Genomic DNA, 23,630 nt, shown 5'->3' with positions numbered 1-23,630 from the left:
CAGTTGATTCTTGTTTTTGAGGTGTATAGTCAGGGGTGGCTTGTACATTTTGAAAGTGGTGGGGCGAGTGCAGTGCCCCACCACTTCCCCCCACCAAAAAAAACACACCCTCCCTCCAAAACCTCAAAGTAAGCCACCCCTCCCGCCAAAAGCCCAAATAAAACCATAACAATAACTACAAAATAAACACAACCACTACACTTACATCTATTACACACTTACTTGCCTTACGCACTCACATGGATTACACACATATGCATTACACATTTAAAATTAAAAAACAGCACTTACCCAGAGGCTGTGCGTCCACCTCAGTGCTCTTTTCCTTCTCTGAGGCCGGAAGAGCTGCCCTAACCAATCCAGACCCTACTCTCATGCTGTTAACCTGCATGAGAGAAGGGCCTGGATTGGATGGAGCGGCCTGACTGGGCGCTCCTTCAGGCCCTAAAGGCCTGTGCTTGGTCTCCACCCACCTGTCATAAGACAGCTGACTGGAGAGTTTCAAAGTGCACATGTCACTTTGGCCAGCGCAAAAAGCCGGGCAAAGTGACATGCGCACTTTGGAGTATCCAGTCAACCACTGCTCCAGACATGCCCAGCATGTCTCTGGGCTGGCGCACGTGATGATGCAGAAAAAGGAGGACCAACATATATTCATATATCATGTAACCAAAATCGTATAATGTAGTGTGATTTTAGTAAAGAAAATAATGTACGTGGGAAATTGTGCCTTCGGAGTAGTTCGCCAATATTATAAACGAGCTTTATTAATCATGAAGAATTGAAATTTGTAGTAATCCGTCATAATTGCAAATGTGTGCCATGATTTCTTACTGAAACTGTTTGTGCTTAGCTTAAATTTTGTAAAGGCTTTGGCCTAGTTGCCTGGTCTCAAATTCTAACTGCATGGCTTTTCCTTGAACTAATAAAATGAATATTTTACTTTAAAGTTGTATTTTTCCAGTAGGGATGACTAACATACTTATCTCCAAGGTTTCGTGCTAGACAAGTTTCATCCCCTTTGAAGCAAGGTCAGTCTCTGCAGGTGCGGACAATAAGAGTACTGATATCGAAATAATTGGCAAACTGTGTTGCAACTTGTGTTCCAAGGCTACAAGGACAATGTATGCATAAATAAGTACTAGGAGAAAGACATTTTTCATTGGTCAAATTGAAGCCACCCTATGAACCCTCCAATGGAAGACTCTGCAGAATTTGGAATGTTTCTTACTTAAACCCACTGGACAAAGAGAAGTCAGCCATTTTTCCTTGATGCCATCTTTGAAGCCAAATGCCAGACGCCATCTTAGGCGACATCTTGATGTCCTTTTCTCTATCATAGAGAAAGAGACTTTGAGAATTCTCACCCTAGAGACTTTAACTTTAAATTGCCCCGTCTTGCCCATGCAGTAACTTTGCCCCATTCTCCTTGCTGCTGCAAGGAAACTTGCCCTTAACTCTGCCCCATGCTGATCGAACCCGTACCTGAAGGACGAAGACTTTCTTGAATGCTGATTGTAATTGGTAATTATGAAAGGATAATTGTATTATGCATTGTGTTTTTCCTTCTAGGTACCAACTGCTATTTTTATAGGGCCCAAGCTAGAAGTTTTCTAAATTTGTGTTGACTAAATTCATTTTGCATGAAGCCCCACATGCCAATGCTAATTAGAGGTTAGTTGAGGGTTTTTTATCTGATGCACCATGCTAAATTGAAATCTTGTTATGCTGACGGATGTATGAAATTAGTCAAATTCAGTTACTTATATTAGTGATTTGCATTGCTATAACCGAATGCATTATAATACAGATTTTGCGTAGATTGCGTTTCTTCCGTCATTATGGACAGCTAGTAATGTTCGTATATATATATCATTTGGTCTTGAGACTCATATACATTGTGCTAGCTTTGTTAATATAGGGAAATAAACTCATTAACTTTTAATAAACCGGTGTGGTTATTCATGAATGAAAGGTCATGGTGCGTCGAAATACCAACTGTTATTGATTCTTAATGTGTTATTCTGACCTATTAATTGAGTATTGGTTATCGGATACAATAGTTATTGATTATGATTTAAGTGACCCGACTATTCGAGGATGAGGAGAGCCCAACTCGGGATCTCGGAGCTTGCGAATGGAGGACATGGAGGTGTGAGAATGTTTTCGGCGTGAAGGGAAATTGGTTCTGCCAAACAGTCTGTTGACGCAGTTGGCCAGATTCTACCATGGACAAGCCCATCTTGGAAGGGACGCCATGGTTAGACTATTCAAAACCAATTAGTTTAACCCCAAATTCCGTCAAGTTGCTGAAGCAGTTTGCCATTGTTGCGTCATTTGTCAACAAATGAACGCAGGGAAAGGAACAGTAGTAAATTTGAGCCACATTGGGAGGGCAGGAGGTCCATTCAGCAGGATGCAAATGGATTTTATTGAAATGCCTGTGCATGGAGGCTTGAAGTATGTGTTGGTGATTGTGTGTATTTTTATTCACTGGATTGAAGCATACCCTACACGCAGAAATGACAGTCTCACAGTTGCAAAACTACCCTTGAGAGAACTAATACCATGTTTCGGATTCCCGATCTCCTTAGAATCAGATAGGGGAAGTCACTTCAATAACGAAGTAATAAAATTACTTTGTGCAGCGCTGAACATTGAGCAAAAATTGCATTGTAGCTACCGCCCTGAAGCCTCAGGTCTAGTGGAGCAAATGAATGGCACATTGAAATCAAGGATGGCGAAAATATGTGCTTCAACAAACTTAAAATGGCCTGACGCATTGCCCTTGGTGTTAATGTCAATGAGAAACACCCCTGATAGGAAAACTGGACTGTCCCCGCACGAGATCCTCATGGGCAGAGCCATGAGGCTTCCAGCAGTTCCTGCAAATGCTCTTTTGAATATTACAGATGATATGGTGTTGGACTACTGCAAAGGTCTAGCTGATGTGGTGCGCTCTTTTTCTCACCAGGTGGAGGCAACCACATTGCCACCGATCCAAGGTCCAGGACACACCCTGAAAGCAGGTGACTGGGTCGTGATAAAGAAACACGTGAGGAAGTCATGTCTGGAACCTCGTTGGAAAGAACCTTTCCAGGTGATTCTGACAACTACTACCGCTGTGAAGTGTGCGGGAGTTCCCAACTAGATTCACGCCAGTCACACGAAAAGGGTGACGTGCCCCACAGAAGAGGAAGTTGAGGCGCTGAAATCGCCAGTGTCTGACAAGAGAGTACCAGGCACCGAGATAGAACAAAGAGAACCTGGAGGCGAACAGGTAGAAATAGAGGAAGGAGAGATATTTTCTGAGAAAGAAGCAACCGATCAATTTGAGGAGGACCAAGGAGAAGCCTCAGGATGTGACGAAGGTCCTCAAGACGACAAAGAGCCTGAGACAGGTGAAGGGGACAAAGAGCCCGAGACAAGTGAAGGAGACAAAAGGCCGGAGACAGGTGAAGGAGCAGGAGAGCCTGATCAGAGGAGGGCTTTCCCAGAAGCAGACGATACAGGAAAAGAAAAGGAAAACCTTATTGATCTCCTAGAGAGAGAAGACAAGACAGGACAGAGTGAAACTGTTCAAACCCTTCCAGAAGCGGTTGCAGGTCCATCAGTCGAAAATAGTGCAAAACGAAGACAAAGCATATCGCCAGTGAAGTTAAGGATCAGAGAAACATTAAACGAAAGTGAAGGACCAAAGTTGAAAGAGAAAAGAAAAGAAGCGTCTGTCAAAATAGCAACACCAAGTGAAGAGAAAGACTCGGCCAAGGCAGAAAGCACCGGCGAGAGAGAATCAAAGGGAGACGCAAAATTGAAAAGGAAAAGAATACTGAGCAGAAGGTATTCTGGTCCGGAGTGGGCATACATAGCCGCTAACGACTGGTCAGACGAATTCCTATCTCTCAGTCTTGAGAACGAAGAGGCAGAACTTCACTTTGGTACTTGAGAAGTGAAGTTCCATGAACTTTACCGAATAAGACATTGATAACCTGATGGACTTTTGAACCAGCCAAGACATTGCTAAAACTTGATTGACTTTGGAACCGATTATGAGACAAAGCTGCTAAACCGATTTCGAGATGAAGCTGCTAAAGAAAACCGTGTGAACATTGAACTCGTTCAGCTTTGTATATATCTGCAAATCCGATTTGATAAAGTGTCTTCAACTTTCTGATTCTATATAGATCATGACAGGCTACACTACACAGGGGCATAAAACGAAGTGTTGTAAATACGTGTGTATAGGTCTAATAACTGCATGTGTACTAATCATTGTAGCAATAGTTCTTGGAATGCATGGAAAGGATGAGAAAGAGACGAATGATGCTTCTACTTCTAAACCTATTACTGAACTAACACCTTTAAAGAAACTCGAACAAGACGAAAGACATCTGCATGATAAAAAGGAACTTTCGTCCAATTTTTCTATTGCTTGCTGAGTGAGTATGTTGAGACCATGGATGCGAAAGATTGTTATGTATGCACACAAATACCTACCTCAGTAGTGGAAGGGGTGACATATCATAGCATGCCTCTTACGTATGGGATTACATGTAGTTTAATAATGACCAGATTTTATGGCCAGGAGTATATTCACTACTTTTATTCCAATCAGGATGTTACATTTGCATATATCCCCATAATCGAGTACCTGAGTAAAGTAGCAAGAGATTATTATATAAAATTGATGAGGGGCTTCTTTGAGCCGTTGTCACCTTTTCACACAGCTCACGCACATAGAGAGAACCTTACATGCTTACTTTCACCAATGGAGATAAGCTTTTTAGATAACACTGACGATAGGAGGAAAGAGGTGAAGGAGAAATTAGAAAGGGAATTACATAAGAGGACATCTGTAAATAACTATGCTTTTGCCACGATAAAGACACAAGGGAAAATAGCTTTAGATACATTACACGTAGGGAGATTCTGTATACATAGACATAAATCATATTATGACACAGTCTTTGTGGGAACGAGTGAATGTAAACATACATTTTTGTTTCAACCTAAATGGACGTTCATGCTGAATGGACAAGACCCAGTTATTCCAGGGGTATATTACATTTGTGGACTTAACGCCTATTATCGTCTTCCTAAAGGATGGTATGGGAGATGTTATTTGGGAATAGTATTCCCAAAGGTTTATCAACTGGACGATTTAAAGAAATTCCCAAAGCTGTCTGAATCAGATCATGTTCAGAAGAGGGAGACAGCTTCTGGTGTGGTAGGAGATATATTTGGAGCCTTGATTCCTTCAGTGGGAGTCATATTGAATTCAATTAAAATACGAAAGTTGTCTACTATTGTGGATAACATGCTGACAAAATTCTCAGGAGCTATAATCCTGATGGATGCTGAACTTGCTGCAGAAAGAGCTATGACTCTTCAAAATCGGCTTGCCTTAGACATTCTTTTAGCAAAGGATGGTGGCGTTTGCAAAATGCTTGGTACTCGTCACTGTTGTACTTATATACCCGACAGCAGTGGGCAAATTAGAAAGAGGCTTACAAATTTAACTAACGAAAGTACATATTTAAAGGAATTGAAAGAACCAGGAATATGGGAGAAGGTTGGAAAAGGATTTGCTTCTGTGGGAAATTGGCTCAGCAACATTTGGAAAGGATTGTTACTGAAAATAGTAAAAGGAATATTGATAATATTAATTTGTTTATTAGGTATTTGGGGAATCTGGAAAGCTATTAAAATATTGAAAACAAGACACAAAAGGAAAAGAGAAGAGAAGGAACAAAATAAGATGATAGAAATATACAGAGAAAAATCAAAGGGAACAAAAAGGAAGAGGGAGTTGACTGAAATGCCAAATTACTAAAATAGAATTTTAATGGAATAAAATTTGTGGGTAGATTTGATGTGATGACATAATTAGTCATCAGAGGAGGGATTGATGACGCATAAAAAGGAGGACCAACATATATTCATATATCATGTAGCCAAAATCGTATAATGTAGTGTGATTTTAGTAAAGAAAATAATTTACGTGGGAAATTGTGCCCTCGGAGTAGTTCGCCAATATTATAAACGAGCTTTATTAATCATGAAGAATTGAAATTTGTAGTAATCCGTCATAATTGCAAATGTGTGCCATGATTTCTTACTGAAACTGTTTGTGCTTAGCTTAAATTTAGTAAACGCTTTGGCCTAGTTGCCTGGTCTCAAATTCTAACTGCGTGGCTTTTTCTTGAACTAATAAAATGAATATTTTACTTTAAAGTTGTATTTTTCCAGTAGGGATGACTAACATACTTATCTCCAAGGTTTCGTGCTAGGCAAGTTTCATCACCTTTGAAGCAAGGTCAGTCTCTGCAGGTGCGGACAATAAGAATACTGATATCGAAATAATTGGCAAACTGTGTTGCAACTTGTGTTCCAAGGCTCCAAGGACAATGTATGCATAAATAAGTACTAGGAGAAAGACATTTTTCATTGGTCAAATTGAAGCCACCCTATGAACCCTCCAATGGAAGACCCTGCAGAATTTGGAATGTTTCTTACTTAAACCCACTGGACAAAGAGAAGTCAGCCATTTTTCCTTGATGCCATCTTTGAAGCCAAATGCCAGACGCCGTCTTAGACGACATATTGATGCCCTTTTCTCTATCACAGAGAAAGAGACTTTGAGAATTCTCACCCTAGAGACTTTAACTTTAAATTGCCCTGTCTTGCCCATACAGTAACTTTGCCCCATTCTCCTTGCTGCTGCAAGGAAACTTGCCCTTAACTCTGCCCCTTTGAAATCTGCCCCATGCTGATCGAACCCGTACCTGAAGGACGAAGACTTTCTTGAATGCTGATTGTAATTATGAAAGGATAATTGTATTATGCATTGTGTTTTTCCTTTTAGGTACCTACTCCTATTTTTATAGGTCCCAAGCTAGAAGTTTTCTAAATTTGTGTTGACTAAATTCTTTTTGCAAGAAGCCCCACATGCCAATGCTAATTAGAGGTTAGTTGAGGGTTTTTTATCTGATGCACCATGATAAATTGAAATCTTGTTATGCTGACCGATGTATGAAATTAGTCAAATTCAGTTACTTATATTAGTGATTTGCATTGCTATAACCGAATGCATTATAATACAGATTTTGCGTAGATTGCGTTTCTTCCGCCATTATGGAAAGCTAGTAATGTTCGTATATATATATCATTTGGTTTTCAGACTCATATACATTGTGCTTGCTTTGTTAATATAGGGAAATAAACTCATTAACTTTTAATAAACCGGTGTGGTTATTCATGAATGAAAGGTCATGGTGCGTCGAAATACCAACTGTTATTGATTCCTAATGTGTTATTCTGACCTATTAATTGAGTATTGGTTATCGAATACAATAGTTATTGATTATTGATTTAAGTGACCCGACTATTCGAGGATGAGGAGAGCCCAACTCGGCTAAAAGGTTCACCGACCTCCAGCGTGTCCAGGTACAGGTAATTTATAAGGGCTGGACGCGTTCTCACACGCTGCACCAGTAAAAACAAAATGGCAATGAATCTTTTTATTGCCATTTTATTTTTGCCTGCTTGGCTCGCAGCGGGCGGGTGGCGACGCTCCCTTGCCATCGAGAAGGAACCACCGCTGTGTATAGTTGCAGCCAGAAGAGTTTCCTTTTGGCCTCCCTTGTAAATCAAGCAAAGAGGCTTCAGAAGGTCTCTCATATTTATTTTCTGGGACTAAATGTAATAATATTCAGAACCATTATGTTTAGCAGTGCTGCTACACCCTTCACAAATATTAGGACAAATGCATTTGGTAAATACCTTACAGCTTCACGCATTGCTAGGGTTACCTGTTGCTGATCACAGGTACTTCTGTAAAGCAATAGTGTTTGCAATATGGGGGGGGGCGATAGTTGTTATCTAAGTACAAGTCCATCCACCAATTCTTCTTCCTCTTTTCTTCATGGTTTTTAGGCTTGTCTAAAGGAAGTACACACAATCCCCACTAGGCCAATGGCTTGGAGGAATACCCTTGTCTTTGCATGTAGGCAGAGGGCCCTGCACGGTGTTTCTGGGACAACTCAGTAGCTTACCGATATTTGAAGAAATATACCCTCCTCTAGGCTGGTTGGATGGATTTCTAAGTTGCGAAGACCCTGGCTGACTTTGGAAATATAAGCAGGAACTTCTCCGAAGCTCGCTTAACTTCATTTGAATTGGACCTGGAAGGGCCCTGCATCTGTTGGGGATTAAAAGCAATGATATGAATTCTACTCAGTTTCTTTTTTACTGGGAACAAACTCAGAAGGCCTGACGGAGCTCTGATGATCCGTCCTGGTGCCGCTGAGGCAGAGTTAAGCGCCTAACCAGTCCAATAACTTTAGAGCTGCTGATACAGATTGACATTAGGTTTCGTCTCTAGGTGAGTGGCAATCGCTTCCTTCCAAAGAGATAGGGAATATTCCAGATCTCTATGCAGAAAATCGTCAATACAGTCAGGTGCCAACTGTAGTGTTTTGGGTGAACAAAGATCGGAGGCAGAGCTCGTTTTTTTACTCAGCAATAAATCCTTTGCTGAAGAGTGATGGAGGGAAAAAGAAAAGCAGAGTCAATTGTGGAGAGTTAGTAAAATTCTCAGGTAGAGAGTCACTTGCCAGAGACGAGTTGAATTCAGCTTATATATTAAGAATTTTACCACAGAGGTAAAGTGCTAATTTCAGTTCAGTTCATTTCAGCTTTATTTCGGCAAAATACCATAAAAGCATGTTGGCAAAGATTCTTACATTTAAAAACCACTTAAGAAAATCAATTAAATTCAGATACATCTTAATAAAACTCAGGGCAAAAAACTCAAAAACTCCCAAAACCATGTGATACAATTGTGATATCAGTAGTATAAATAGTATAAAAAATTCTCAATACACATCGCCATGAAAATATTAATACATAAATATAAATACAAATCTTTGTGCAGAGAGCAATAACAACCTATTGATTCAGAGTACTTTGTGTCCTTTACCCATCTGCACAAATAAGATTCCCATTCTATTGTCTCGTTAATAATTGCAAATAATTACATCTATCAAATAATTTCTCTTATTCGCCAGAACTGTATGTGTGCCAAGAATAATATCCATGTTAAAAAATAACATTTATACTTTTGTACTTAAAAGTTTGCTTCTGACGTACCAGATTGCCTCTAAAAACCTTGCCAGTGTGCATACCACAATCATGCAAGGAGTTGTTTTGCAAATTCTAAGAGCCGAGTGATGATCCCTTATACCCAGCGATTTGCATAATGGTCTAATCCAGCAAGCTCTCTGTTTCTTGTACGCCTGGCAAAAAAAAAAAAAAAATGTGCAATGCTCTCTCAGGTCATACATCCCATTGGACAGAGATCAATTGGGTTTTCTGTTTGTTCCCATCTTGAAGTAAAACCCCGCAAAGGTAATGATCCAAATCTAAATCTCATATAAAGTGCACATGCTAAAGGTGAAGTTATTATATCTCAATAGTGCTCAACCTCGTAATGGCACTTAGTTAGTAAAAAATCATCTGTAAAGCTGGAAGATGCGACTAATGCCAACTCACCTACTTTCCAGCTCATCCAATAGGCATCCTTCATAGTCTTGCCAGCATTCTTTGGGAGATGGGTAGGATCTGACCAATACTGGCCTAAGCCAAGGTTATAAAAAGTTTTTTTCACATACTTACACCATGGGATTTTCTCTGTTTGGGGGGCTGCTAACACCGCACTGAGCCAAGCTCTATACGGGTCTAAAGTATCTAAGGACCATTATCTAATCCAGTACTGGAGCGGTCTTAAGGTAGCTATCTTTGCTGTGGAGTCTAAGTTTAAGTCCATTCGGATGGGCAATGTGGGAGAATTCGAAGGAACTTTTAACAGTGTTTTTAGATACAGATTTTCTGCTCTCTCTAGATCTTGCAAATTGCTATACCCCATAGCTCCTCACCATGTGTGGCTCCTTCTCTAACTTGGGTTTTGTAAATTTCCATTGCTGGTGTGATGGAATATCTAGATGATCTAGCAGCGAATCTCAATATGCCGCCTGCTTTTTGTTTCAATAACATAATACACTTTAGCTGATGAGCTGGCCATTTGTGTGAATCCTCCATCCTGATTCCTAAATAGTTAAAATCAGTTACTCTTTCTAGAATTTTTCCATCAAGCATTATCGTTTTCCTCATTCTACAATTTGTGTCCCCAAATACCATATATTTAGTCTTGGGGGCATTAATTTGGAGACCGTGGTCCCTACAAAACCCCCAAAATTTCTCGAGGAGCCTGGCTAATCCTGAAGCAGTTTGTGAGAGCAATAAAGTATCATCTGCAAACAAGAGGCATGGTGTCTTAACTCCTTCCAATTTCAGGGCGTTGTTTTCACAATCATGTAAATAGGGTATGAAAGCATTTGTAAAGAGTAGAAAAAGTGTGGGGGGGCAATACACAACTCTGTTTCACACTTTTCTGTAATAGGAGTTCCTCTGTGAGTTCACCATCTGTTCCCCACATTATTCTAGCATAGCTCCCAGAGTATAAATCTTGGATCAATTATAGCAAGGGTCACGGAACTCCGACCAATACTCATAATTTCCCATAGTTTATCTCGGGGGACCAGGTCGAAAGCGGACTTAAGGTCCACAAAGGCGACAAAAAGTCTCCCTGCCTCCAGATCGACAATTTTCTATTTAATTGTTAGAAAATGAAAAATCTGGTCTGTTGTACTTGTTTTCTGCCTAAATCCTGCCTGCAAGTGGCTTAAGGCATAGTTGTCTTCAATCCAGTCCCTAAGCCTACACAGGACCTGGTAAGAAAAAATCTTCTGTAGGTTGTCTAGGAGGCTTATTGGTCTATAATTACCTGGGATTGACCTGTCCCCTTTCTTATGGATTGGGACAATTATCGCACCTCTCCATGTTCGGGGAAGTTGACAGCCTTCCAAAATTGCATTGGACATGCTGTTGATATAAGGACCCCAGAATTTAAGATCAGATTTAAACACATCAGATGGGATTTGATTTAGACCTGGTGCCTTTCCTGATTTTTGTACTAAAATTGCTGTCTTTGTTTCCCTTAAGGTAAACGGTATATATGTGCACTTGTGTCTAAAGTATCTGACTCTATTATGTTCTCAATGCCTACAGAAGGAACTATTTCCTGTCTGTAAAGGTCTGAAAAATATTGCATTCAATTTTCAGCAGAAATATGGCATTCATGTCAAAGATTTTCATTGCGCTCTCTAGTAGCAATCAGAGACCAAAATCGTTTAGAATTACTGTCTTTTGCTGCTTGTAACAGATCTTGCCAGGTCGCCTCCTCCCAATTGGACTTGCAAACCTTTATCGTACGGGCATACTCGCGTCTTGCTAAAATGATCTTCTCTCCGTTATTTGTCCTTACTGCTTCCAAGAGTCTATTCTTGGCCTGCCTGCACTCTTTATTGAACCACCTACAGTTGCTACCTGTAAACTGTTTTTCCCCTTGCAAGCTCTGGAGAATAAATCCGTCATGGTGGGAAAAAACACTGAATGTTTAGCCATAAACTGAGTAGGTGAACATATATACAGTGCAACCACAGATGAGTACTTAAGAATTAGATTGTGCAATTTGGCCATTAACTCATTGGAATTTGGCAAAGGTCTCCCACTTTATGGAGCGTTTATTATTTGCCGCCATAATAGGGAGCATTACCTCACATTTGCGCTGGATATTAGCTTTAGTCGAGAACCACCTGTTGCACTGTACAAAAATGGGTGAGTGGTCACTATTGCATTGTTCTCCCACCTTAAGATCTTTAAATTCATGCCAGATCCTGACATTAATAAGCACAAAGTCAACAGGGCTGTTGTAACTCCCTCTAAAAAAGATCAATTTGGCTGGCATATCAGAGGGAAAATGCCCATTTCCGGGGTGAAGACCATTCGTTAACATGAAATCAATAACCTGTAGAGCCCTAGTACTAAATTTAGGCTGATTTCTTGTTGATAAAAAAGGGGGAAGTCCCCTTGAGGAATCCTCTATTTGAATTAATTCAGAAAAAAGGGAGTTAGGGTCCAAAGGCACATTAAAATCTCCAGCTACAAGGGCACAGTGAGAAGAAATAAATTCTGAGACCAGTGCACTCAACATGCTGATGATGGTAGTAGTTTGGCTTGGTGGGCCTGGTCTGTTATATACATTGATGCACAGAAGCCTATGGCTCTGGTTTAACTTGATTGATATTGCCAATATATCACATGAGTCAACATATATTTCCTTTGTTTCGCCCACATGAAGAATATTTACGCATGTAATAAGGCCCCGCACTGCCTGCCCCACCACAGATGGTCTCGCCCTCTTACAATATGAAGTAAACCCCTGCCTATTGATAATCGTAGCAGATCAAGTTTCCTGAAAAAAACAGACTTTGAAGGTGTTGAGAAATTGCCCCACCCAGCATCTATGATCTTGTTGCGGATTTAACACAGAACTCTTGTGATGAGTTTACTGAGCACAGAATAGGGGGAGTAGACAATTCCTTCACTACTTTCAAAAGTTGCGTAGAGGAATTACTAGCTGACCTAATTTTCTTAGTATATAAAGATGCTTTATCTTCACCCATAGCCTGTTTATAGCAGAATAAGGGGGTCCTGTGCTTCTTATTTTCTGCAGGGGCTAGGTTCACCCACTGTTAGTGCTTTTGTCTGTGGCATTGCTGTCTTAAGCTCTTAAGTTCTTCTGAGAACCAAGGTGCTGTAGGTTTACTCCTAGTGAAGATTTTAACTTTCAACTAGGTCACAATGTCTAGTGCTACATTTATCCAATCTTGAAAGTATTCTGCTGTAAGAGCAAAAGAACAGCCAGCTCTAGTTGTCAAGATGTTAAGCACGTGTCCCAGGCCTTCTGGAGTGATCTTCATGCTCAGATTCCTGCAGGGTAAAGATTTGAGTGAGACAGGGCCTGCACTTGCTGTTGATAGTGGGAAGTGAACTTTAAACTAGATCACCTAATGATCTACCCAGCTAAGATAGCCAAATAGAGATGACTGGTGAAAATACCATCTAAGGTGTGACCTGCCATGTGAGTAGGAGATTTTAACAACTGGGACTTCAAAAATTTGGCAAGCTTTCAGTTAAAAAACATGAGTCTTTACACAAGGAATCTTCCAAATGAAAGTTGAAATCACTAAGGGCCTGATTTAGAGTTTTAAGGACGGGGTTACTCCTTCACAAGCATGACGGATATCTCATCTGACATATTACATCCCATAATAGCCTATGGAAATCGTAATGCAGCCTATGGGATATCCATCATGTTTGTGGATGGAGTAACCCATCCGCCAAACTCTAAGGCCCATATTTATACTTTTTGACGCAAAACTGCGCTAACGCAGTTTTGCGTCAAAAAAATTAGCGCCGGCTAACGCCATTCTGAAGCACCATGCGGGCGCCGTATTTATTGAATGACGTTAGCCGGCGTTAGCCGCCGGCGCCGTCTGGTGTGCGTTAAAAAAAACGACGTACACCAGGCAGCGCCGGCGTAGGGGAAAATGGAGCTTGGGCGTCAAGAAATGGGGCAAGTCAGGTTGAGGCAATTTTTTCGCCTCAACCCGATTTGCGCCATTTTTTTTCACTCCCAACCCCCATAGAAATGACTCCTGTCTTAGCAAAGACAGGAGTCATGCCCCCTTGCCCAATGGCCATGCCCAGGGGACTTCTGTCCCCTGGGCATGGTCATTGGGCATAGTGGCATGTAGGGGGGCACAAATCAGGCCCCCCTATGCCACAATTTTTTTTTTAAAAAAAATTACCTGAACTTACCTTAATGTCCCTGGGATGGGTCCCTCCAGCCTTGGGTGTCCTCCTGGGGTGGGCAAGGGTGACAGGGGGTGTCCCTGGGGGCATGGGAGGGCACCTCTGGGCTCCTTCAGAGCCCACAGGTCCCTTAATGCCTGCCTTTTGCAGGCGCTAAAAAACGGCGCAAAAGCGGCCGTACGTCATTTTTTTTTACCCGCCCACTCCCGGGCGTGAATTTTGCCCGGGAGTATAAATCCGACGCACATGCCTCAGATTCGATTTTTTAGACGTGAACGCCTACCTTGCATCTCATTAACGCAAAGTAGGTGTCCACGCTAAAAAATGACGCAAACTCCATGGACTTTGGCGCTAGACGCGTCTAACGCCAAAGTATAAATATGGAGTTAGTTTTGCGTCGAATTTGCGTCAAAAAAAACGACGCAATTCCGGCGCAAACGGAGTATAAATATGCCCCTAAATTAGGCCCTATGTATAGTAGACTCTGTGTAAACAAGAAAAGGTTCCATTATCTGACACCAAGCTGCTGGGAAATTAGCTCAAGGGTCAGGTGAAAATACACGGGGAGGCCAGAGAAAGTGGTATTAGCAGAGAGTTTAAGCCTAAAAAGAGCTATTTCAGATGAGTCCACTTTGATTTAGACACTGATTCTAAAGAGCAAGCTATGATTGCCTTTATGCTATGTTTGCCAGCCCGCCTCCCCTACAGCCCCGACGATCGAGTCTAGAAACAACATAGCCTAATAGCCTAATGAGACAGCCACAACCAAATCAGGTCCAGCATACTCTCTGGCCCATGTTTCGGTAATAAACAGGCAGTCCAGAGTCAAGGATTGAATCAGATCATGGATTTCAGTTTTATGTTAGATAAGTGAACAAGCATTTATTAGGGCACTAAGGCCCATATTTATACTTTTTGACGCTAAACTGCGCTAACGCAGTTTAGCGTCAAAAAATTTAGCGCCGTCTAACGCCATTCTGAAGCGCCATGCGGGCGCCGTATTTATGGAATGGTGTTAGCCGGCGCAAGCAGACCGGCGCTGCCTGGTTTGCGTGGAAAAAAACCACGTAGACCAGGCAGCGCCGGCGTTGGGAAAAAATGACGTTAGGGCGTCTTAAAATGGGGCAAGTCAGGTTGAGGCAAAAAAATCGCCTCAACCCGATTTGCGCCATTTTTTTACGACGCCCAGACGCCATTTCATGACTCCTGTCTTAGTAAAGACAGGAGTCATGCCCCCTTGCCCAATGGCCATGCCCAGGGGACTTGTGTCCCCTGGGCATGGTCATTGGGCATAGTGGCATGTAGGGGGGCACAAATAAGGCCCCCCTATGCCACCCAAAAAAAAGTAAAAAAATATAAAAAATAATACTTACCTGAACTTACCTGAATGTCCCTGGGGTGGGTCCCTCCATCCTTGGGTGTCCTCCTGGGGTGGGCAGGGGTGGCAGGGGGGGTCCCTGGGGGCAGGGGAGGGCACCTGTGGGCTCATTTTGAGCCCACAGGCCCCTTAACGCCTACCCTGACCCAGGCGTTAAATAGTGGCGCAAACTCCCGGGCGTGATTTTTGCCCGGGAGTATAAATACGACGCATTTGCGTTGCCGTAATTTTTTTAGACGGGAACGCCTTCCTTGCATCTCATTAACGCAAGGAAGGCGTTCACGCAAAAAAATGACGCTATTTGCCAATACTTTGGCGCTAGACGCGTCTAACGCCAAAGTATAAATATGGTGTTAGTTTTGCGCCGAATTTGCGTCGAAAAAAACGACGCAAATTCGGCGCAAACGGAGTATAAATACGGGCCTCAGAATCTTTCTACGATCGTCAGGGTCCTTTCCTATGACTACATGTTCTTTCCTTTCAACTGATAGGGGTGTCCTAGGAGTGTGAAGCAGGTTGAAATGAAAGTTGCAATCAGAGCAGTCACTAACTTCTTGCTGAGGCAGGCCCTCTATGATCTTGCTTGCCCCGATCGGCGCTGATTTGCTAACGGCTATGAATTCTTTGTGCAACCGGATTTTTGCCCTGCCACTGTGTAGAAACGATGGCAACTTGGACAGCTAATGGCACCGCTTCATTTTTTCTTTTTGCAAGTTGCTTAGTTCAGCACAGTCCGAAGAAGAAACTGGAGGGCAACTAGAATGGCAGGTCTTTAGCAAAGTTTGCAAAGGTACCTTTTTTAGTTGTGATAAAAATGATGAGTCTAGGGTTAGGGAGAGAAAGAATTACACTGATGGGACATAAGGTGCAAATATGCTCAATTAATGCATGTTGCTTAAATGATAAGTGTCCTTAGATGTCCATTGTATGTATCCAGGAGACCCACATGCTGTGGGTGAAACAACACTTCTTTACTGACCTGGGTTGATGCTCTTAACATGTACCCAGCAGAGTATGTCGGCCAGTGGTGTGGCAGTTTTGACCCAGAACTTATTTTGGGGGATAAAGCTAGCCGTTGGACCACACAGGAGTGTACTATAGATTCTGCAAGGTTTACTCTCTGCACTGTCTGTGGGTCAAACATGGATGAGACAGAATGTAGAGTTATTCTTGTGGCCACTCCCTTTAGTACTTTGTGGAGATTTTAACATTCATCTCGAAGCTGTTAAAGGCCTAATCGGCCCTGGTAACTACCACGGCCGGAACCCCAAGGTATTTAGGGCATTAAGAAGGTTAGTAATAGATCACGACCTTATTGATGTCTGGGAAAAGTTGAAGGCCACAGACCCAGGGTACAAGTATTACTCGTCGCAGTGCTATCAGCGGAAGCTGAAATAGAGCTCTGTCCCAGGATACCATCAGATCATAATCCCTTGCTTTTAGAAATCCCAGTAGCTGGCTTTTTTAGGCCCCACAGTCTCAGGTCGTGCACGTGGCTGACAGAGTTCCTAGCTAATAACAGAGATACTGCTTCTCCTGGGATGGTTTGGGGTGCATTAAAGGCTGGTATTAGATGGGAAACCCTAAGTTTCAGTTTGCATCTGCAGAAACAGAAGGAAGCTGAATGGAGGGGTTTGTGCCAAAAACTTAGGCTCAGAGAGGGAAAGATGATCCATGCTATTGCAGCCGGTATAGAAGTTAGGCCAACACAAGAAGAAATTGCAGCCACAAGACCCAAAATGAATTGTCACGTTAGTGAGGAGATCGCTGCTAGATACCATGCGTACGGATCAGAATGCTACGAGTACAGGGAAACTACAGGAAAGCATTTGGCCCATTGAATTAGGCAGAAGGCAGTTGGTGGGCACATAAAGATCATGTATGATGCTTAGGGGCAGGTGCGTGGGACTCCAGCACAGATTCTGGAAGTCTTCAGGACTTTGTTTTTATCAGGATCTGTATCCTGAGGATGCCAGATCCCGAATAGATAGATATGGGGAGTTACTGGGGGGGGGGGCTGGCCACAAGCAGGGTGACCATGGATGATTATAATAAACTGGAATCCTCACTTTTGATGGAAGAGATAGAGGATGCTATGTCAAACTGCCCCTTGGTAAGGCGCCCGGCTCCGATGCTCTTCTGCTGGAGTTTTACAGGTTTTTTTCCCGAACTTCGGAAGGACATGTTAGAAGTTTTCTTGGCAGCATATAAAGGTCAAACCCCCCTCCTGGCAGGCTGAGATCACAGTGATGTTAAAGAAAAAAGATAAATCACCGATATCTCCTGGCTCCTATAGGCCTGTCTCCCTGCTAAGCTGTGATGGGAAAATCTATGCAAAACTTTTAGCCTCTAGATTGGGATATGCAATCTCACCTATAGTATCTAATAGGCAGCATGGATTCATCCCGGGTAGGGCAACCGTAGATCATATTAGGAGAGTTATTACGTTGTTTGATTTTGCAGAGGCACAACAGGCGCCAGTAGGTTTAATACTACTAGAAGCAGAAAAGGCATTTGATTGTGTTTCTTGGCCATTGCTTTGGGCTGTCTTGATGTGGAAGGGGGTGGGAGTGGGTTTTCTTAAGGCAGTTAAAGCTTTATATCATGAAACTTATGCATCCGTGCAATGGGTCTGGAATCAAACATGATACCCATCTCCAGGGGCACAAGGAAGGGGTGCCCCTGCTCTCCACTACTTTTTGCACTCTATATTGACCCCTTTTTAGCTATGCTTGAGGCTTCTTTGTAAATATAGCCAACTGTGCTGCAGGGTGTCAATTATAGGGTTTTCACATATGCAGATGATGTGGCTGTGGTGACAGCAGACCCCACTACTGCAGTGTTAGAAATCTAAAGGTTGGCCAACAAATGTGGGCTCTATTCTGGTTATAAAGTGAATCAAGCCAAAACTCAGATCATTTGCTCAGACAAGATCAGGATGGGAGATCACTGGGTGGTGGAAGAGGCTGTCTATTTAGGGGTCTGTGTCACGGCGGTGGTGGTTCACTTAGTGGCACTGAACTTAGCCCCGCTGTTGGGCAAAGTAAAACTGTGATGGCGTGGTGGGCAAAAAAAACTGTGGATTAAACCCAGATCTTTGTGACTTGGGGGGCAAATGTTTGCAATATTCAGCATTTGATCCATCATCTGTTCTTTTTGCTTTTGTTGCCCTAAGTGGAAAGGCTATGCCCAGATGGTGGTCCCGTGCTCACTGTGCCACTGAATTGAAGCTAGCCTGGCTGATAAGGGGTGATACCACAAAACTGGTCCCAGGATGCGTTTTTCTGATCCAGAGAAGGCCTGGCTTGGCAGTTTGGTCTGGACTGCTCCCAGGGGGAGCAGAGTCGAAACTGATTTGCACATAGCTGGGTGCAAACTGGGGTGGCATGGTGGGCAAATAAATGATGGATTAAACCAAGATTTTTGTGACTGGGAGTAAATGTTTGCAATGTTCAGCATTCCGTCCATCATCTGCTATTTTTACTTTTAAAGGTTTGGCATATTCTTGCCCAAACAAACTGTGCCTTTCTGCCAGTGTATTGGATCACAAGCCTATGAAAGGCTCTGCAGTTAGGGTTTGTGTATTGCTTGTAGACAATGAGACAGAAGAAGGCCTAGGTGTGATTGGAGTGGATCTTCCTGGCAGGAGGGCTAGGAAGGAGCTGTCCTCTTCCCTGATCACATTTCAAGGGGCCCTGACTGCAGCACGTACAAAGCAACATTTCTATCTTGCCTGCCCTTGATATTGGCACCCTAGAAAGAAGTTAGCCAGGACCAGAGGAGGGCAAAGAACTGAACAGAACCAGTGTTTGGGGTAGTCCATGGAATTCCCCTACACAAAGCTTGACACCAGGTATAAAAGTGGGACCTTCAGAAAATCTCATCAGAACACTCCTGGACCTGTGGAATATTCAGAAGAAGAACTGCCCTGCTGCCAGAAGGACTGCCCTGCTGCTAAAAGGACAGCTTTTCTGTCTGAAGAAGGAAGATTAGACCTGCTTGCTTTGATAAGAGTGATTCCAAAGGTCAGTTGACTGACCTCCTGTGTGAGCTACAGTGATACAACAAGGGTCCAGAAAGCTTTCTGCAAACTGCCCAGCTGACTGTCACAAATTGGGCCTGCCTAGACCATGCCTTAGCCCTGCTACTGGCTTCTGCTGCAGTGAGGCCTGATCCTCAAGAGATGATCCCCAGATCTTGGACCCTTGCCTGGAATTAATGAGAGCTCCTCCTGAAAACAAAAGGTGAAACTTTTGAAGTTAGGGCACTCATGGCTGCACAATGACCTCTTTGCACTGTGAATAGACTGCCCACAATGACCGCCAACACAAAGCTCCAGTGGGACTGGGTCTGTGATGACCAGCAATGCAAGACCTGCACTTTGCAGTGGCCATCTGCAACGACCAACCAAGTGAAGTTTCAGCAACAACCATCTATTCATGCTGCAGCAACAACCTTCCATGATGCTCGACCTGCTCTTGAAAAACCTTCTCTTTGTGGCATCCCTCCAACATGAACGGAACTTGTCGCACCAGATTTGGGAAGGTAACTCTTCAGCGGGACTAACGTGGCCCCTTTATGCGATCTGTCCTGCATCCCAGTGGCCGGAACTTGTGGCTTTCTCTCGGACTGGGACGACCAAGCAAGCAGCACTTTCTGCTTCTTGGTGCTAATTTTACTAACATTTTTAAAAAATAATATCTCTGGTTCTACTAATTAAAGCTACCGGGTAGTTAAGCACTGGTTAATTTAGTGACTTTTGTGGTTCACCCTGACAAGGCTTTTGATTGTTGCTTGAGTGGGGCTTCCAACCCTCTCAACCAATATCCACATTTCTTACAGGCTCATTGCCATGTCTTGCATTACCCTTTCAGGTCAGTCACAGCCCTGCATTTGGGTATCAAGATTGAATGTATAAATTCTAATAAACATATCACTTGAAAACATTGTTTCACTTAGGTATTTAAAGATTACAATGTTTCACATAAAATTGAACATACCTTAGAATATTGATATATATAGATGCCAATACGGGGGTCCATGTTATGTATACCTTGATCATTAGACGTTTGAGATACATTCACTTGCAAGCGGCTGTAAGTTCCTATTCAGTTCGGTCGAGTACAATACAGAACAAGCATTTGCAATGCAACGGGTCTTGCGTTTGTTCGTGTTAGAGCTGAAAGCGTTGTAAACTCCTAACCCGACTTTTCACCTATTGGCAAAAGTGCATTTATGTACGTAACCCAAAAAAGTGCAATGAACTGTGTAAAGCGCTCGACTTCTGGCAAGTGAAATCGTGCTAGGAAAATAGAGAAAAAGTAGTTAATGAGCCGGACAGAAAACAGCGAGCCTCGCATGTTTTCTGTACTTGGTCGATGCGCTCGAGGAGGGCTAACCACCAGAAAAGGCATGACGTATGCATGGCTTCGACTAATGAAAGCAAGCAAACTTTAATAGGCAAGCCCACTTACCAATGAAAAACACTGACGTGACGTCGACAGGACTCCGAGCCTTTTTCTAATACCTAAAGCATCTCGCTAGAGATACGCATGCGCAAGCGCATGCGACGCAGGCTCGACCCTAAAAAGGCACATGGAGAAAAATAAACATTTTCACTCCAGCACATTTTGTATCACAGTGACACTGTTTTATTCCTTCTTCTATTGAGGTACGAGCCCATAATACAGACTTGTTACTCATGTGCTTCTCTTTAAATGGTTAATTTGTGCCTCCTTTGCACGTGGCACTTCTAACCTAAGCAATCGCTATGACTGGCCAGGCTTACTGATGTGTACGTGAGAACTTTGGGCTTTTAGATGTATTCTTCTTTAATGTAGCTGCGTCATTTGAGCTGACAGCTCCTATTCCTTAGTGTGTTGCATTTTAAATTGGCTAGGAGAAATATTTGTCTCCCCCTCCCATTTTCTGGCAATGTGACGAGCATGTGATTACGAAGATGCACAGCATGCCTAGAGGCCAGTGTATCCGGCAGACTCCTCCATTTATTAAAGTATAAATTCATTTCTCAAGGGTGGAAGCACATAAATAAATTTAAAAGTCACGAACAAGCTTTGCTAAAACTGAAAACTAGTATTTAATTCAAGAGATAGTGTTTCAAATAGTTATTAAGTTTTACAAATGTTGCCTGGAATCCATTATACACCAACTTTGTGGGGATGCTTTGCCTTTTCCGAATGAGAAGAATATTTGTAATCATAGGGTCATTGGCCTCCTACAGAAAGACCAGTGCACCTCACAACTTTCAGCCTTTTCCAGGAAAACTACTTAACAATGAGTAGGAGGCAGCTCAGCATTTCTAGCTTTAAGCCTATCATGGGACACCCTCCTCCTCTGCTTTCCCAGATGGGTGTCCATGGAAGTGTGGAGGGAGAAATGGGGAAAAGAACAGATAAGCTCTTGCCTACAGAAATAGATCACTGCTATATTTGACAGGTGGAATAACATATTATTACTGTAGGTAAGGCCCGCGTATTGTAGCAAGCATCGGCAAAGTCAGCAGTGTCAAGCCAGATAAACACAGGCCTTCACAAATGCTGTTTACAGTGTTTGCATGAACGAATGCTGCTTGTCACAGTAAAGCCAGCGCATCGTATCTACCAGTGCTGGGAAAAGGTGGCTAAAAGGATTGCTGTCAACATAGAATTCATATAGGAGATCAACAGTTGAATTTGAGACACGGTGTAAGGACTCGTTGTGCTTTTCAGATGTAAAATGGACATTCATGCATTGCAATAGAAGCACTTCCTAAAAGGGGGAACGTTGCATCAAATAACCAATAAGTTGTAAGAGGAAAATACTCCTCTGGGTAGAACAAAGCCCATCCATGTGAAGAAATTGTCAAGCATACAACTCTGCTGCTATGAAGCCAGTCATAAAATGGGCTTAGGTGTAGTTTTAGGAAAAGTTTACAACTGCAACATTTGTTGCCTAGATATTCCCTTCAAGGTCACCCGCTTACACCCATTGTCAGAGTAGGTGGTCTGAATACTCACATGATACCTGCAATAACAACAAAAAGTGACTTCTTTCTAGGGGCTTGTGCTCCGTTAGATTGAACTCGATTACCTAAGTTGTACCAGACAGTTTACCTGTGGAACCAGCTGTGGCTGCGTATCGTGTGTCCACGTACAAGCAAGCAAAAGGTGCCACATGTCCACTGGTTGGACAGTATAAGGTATCCAGAGTATGGGTGCAGTGGTGCCTTTGCACTGCTGCACCACTGATAGCTCCCCCGGGGAACCAGGGAGGTCATCTGCCTGTAGCTTTGTCCTACTTTGCTGTTGTGGGGGATCCAGATACCTGTGTGTTTGTTGGACCGGGCATAGTGTATTTTAAGGGAAACATTAGACAGGGACTGCAAGCTCTAGATGTGTGCGATGTTATCCCCGTGTAAGCATATTTATAGCAAAAGTGAAAGACTTTTTATCAAGGCTTGGTCATTAACCCTGAAGTCTACAGAACTGTTGAGTCTGCACGATGATTAGCCTTTACCAAATATGCCTCCTCCACATAAGCTTAGAGGAACTAGTGAAGCAAGGGGGTAGTTCTCTACTTAAAAGTTACAGAGAGCTCCTGTGCTAGGCCACAGTGCCAGCCCACATATTTCAAAGTTAGAGGCATCAGCACTAGTTGTCGACTTCGCACAAGCCCCCGCAACCAGAGTCTTGGAGCACAGAAGTCCTCTGGCATTCAGTCTTGCTGGGCTGAATCCTAAGGGGGCAACGTGCAAGAAAGAATTGGTGCTTGATTTTGTTTTACCTAAACTTCTTAGTTATTTATTAGATACATTACTATCCAAAAGCCCTCTTGGTTGAAGCGTATGTACATTTTTATGTTGTTTTTGTTCCATTTGCAGGTAAGGGATTTAGGGGTTGTCATATTTCTAAACATGTGCATTTATCTTTCCTCTTTGATTTTTTCATGCCTAGCTGATAATAATGTGGTTCTTTAATGGATAAGTGGAGTTTATGTCCCTTATTATTTTAACTGCATTGCTGTTAGATATTTGATTCATCTAGGTACACATGTAGGGGAACACAGTGAGAGCCCACAATCTTCATGTAAGCTATTACTGACCTCTTCAATGCTCCACAGTCTGGCCAATAAAGATAAATTCATTTTTATGCCGATTTCCCGACTGATTTTTGGCTCAAGCAGCAACGTCTTCTTCAGAGAAAATGTTTGTGGTACATGTAAAACTGGCCAAAGAAATACAAATAAAGAATTAAAGCACGTAAAACGTCCTTACCAAGGTCTAACTATACTAAATGTTGCCTGGTTGCAGGCTATGCACAATTCTGTGCGGTGCCTGCTGGCCTTTATAATTGTAAGTAGTTTGACCAAAAGCTTTGCATCCCTTTGCACCGTGTGAGCGTTTACAGAGAATCTTAGTAAGAGACACCCCAAGTACCATTCAATACCACAAGTGTCATAAAAATTAAGAAAACTAATG

Source organism: Pleurodeles waltl, chromosome 10 (genome assembly GCF_031143425.1).
Source record: "Pleurodeles waltl isolate 20211129_DDA chromosome 10, aPleWal1.hap1.20221129, whole genome shotgun sequence".
Taxonomy (NCBI): Eukaryota; Metazoa; Chordata; class Amphibia; order Caudata; family Salamandridae; genus Pleurodeles; species Pleurodeles waltl.
The sequence above is the reverse complement of the archived record's forward strand: the minus strand, read 5'-3'. Positions refer to the sequence as shown.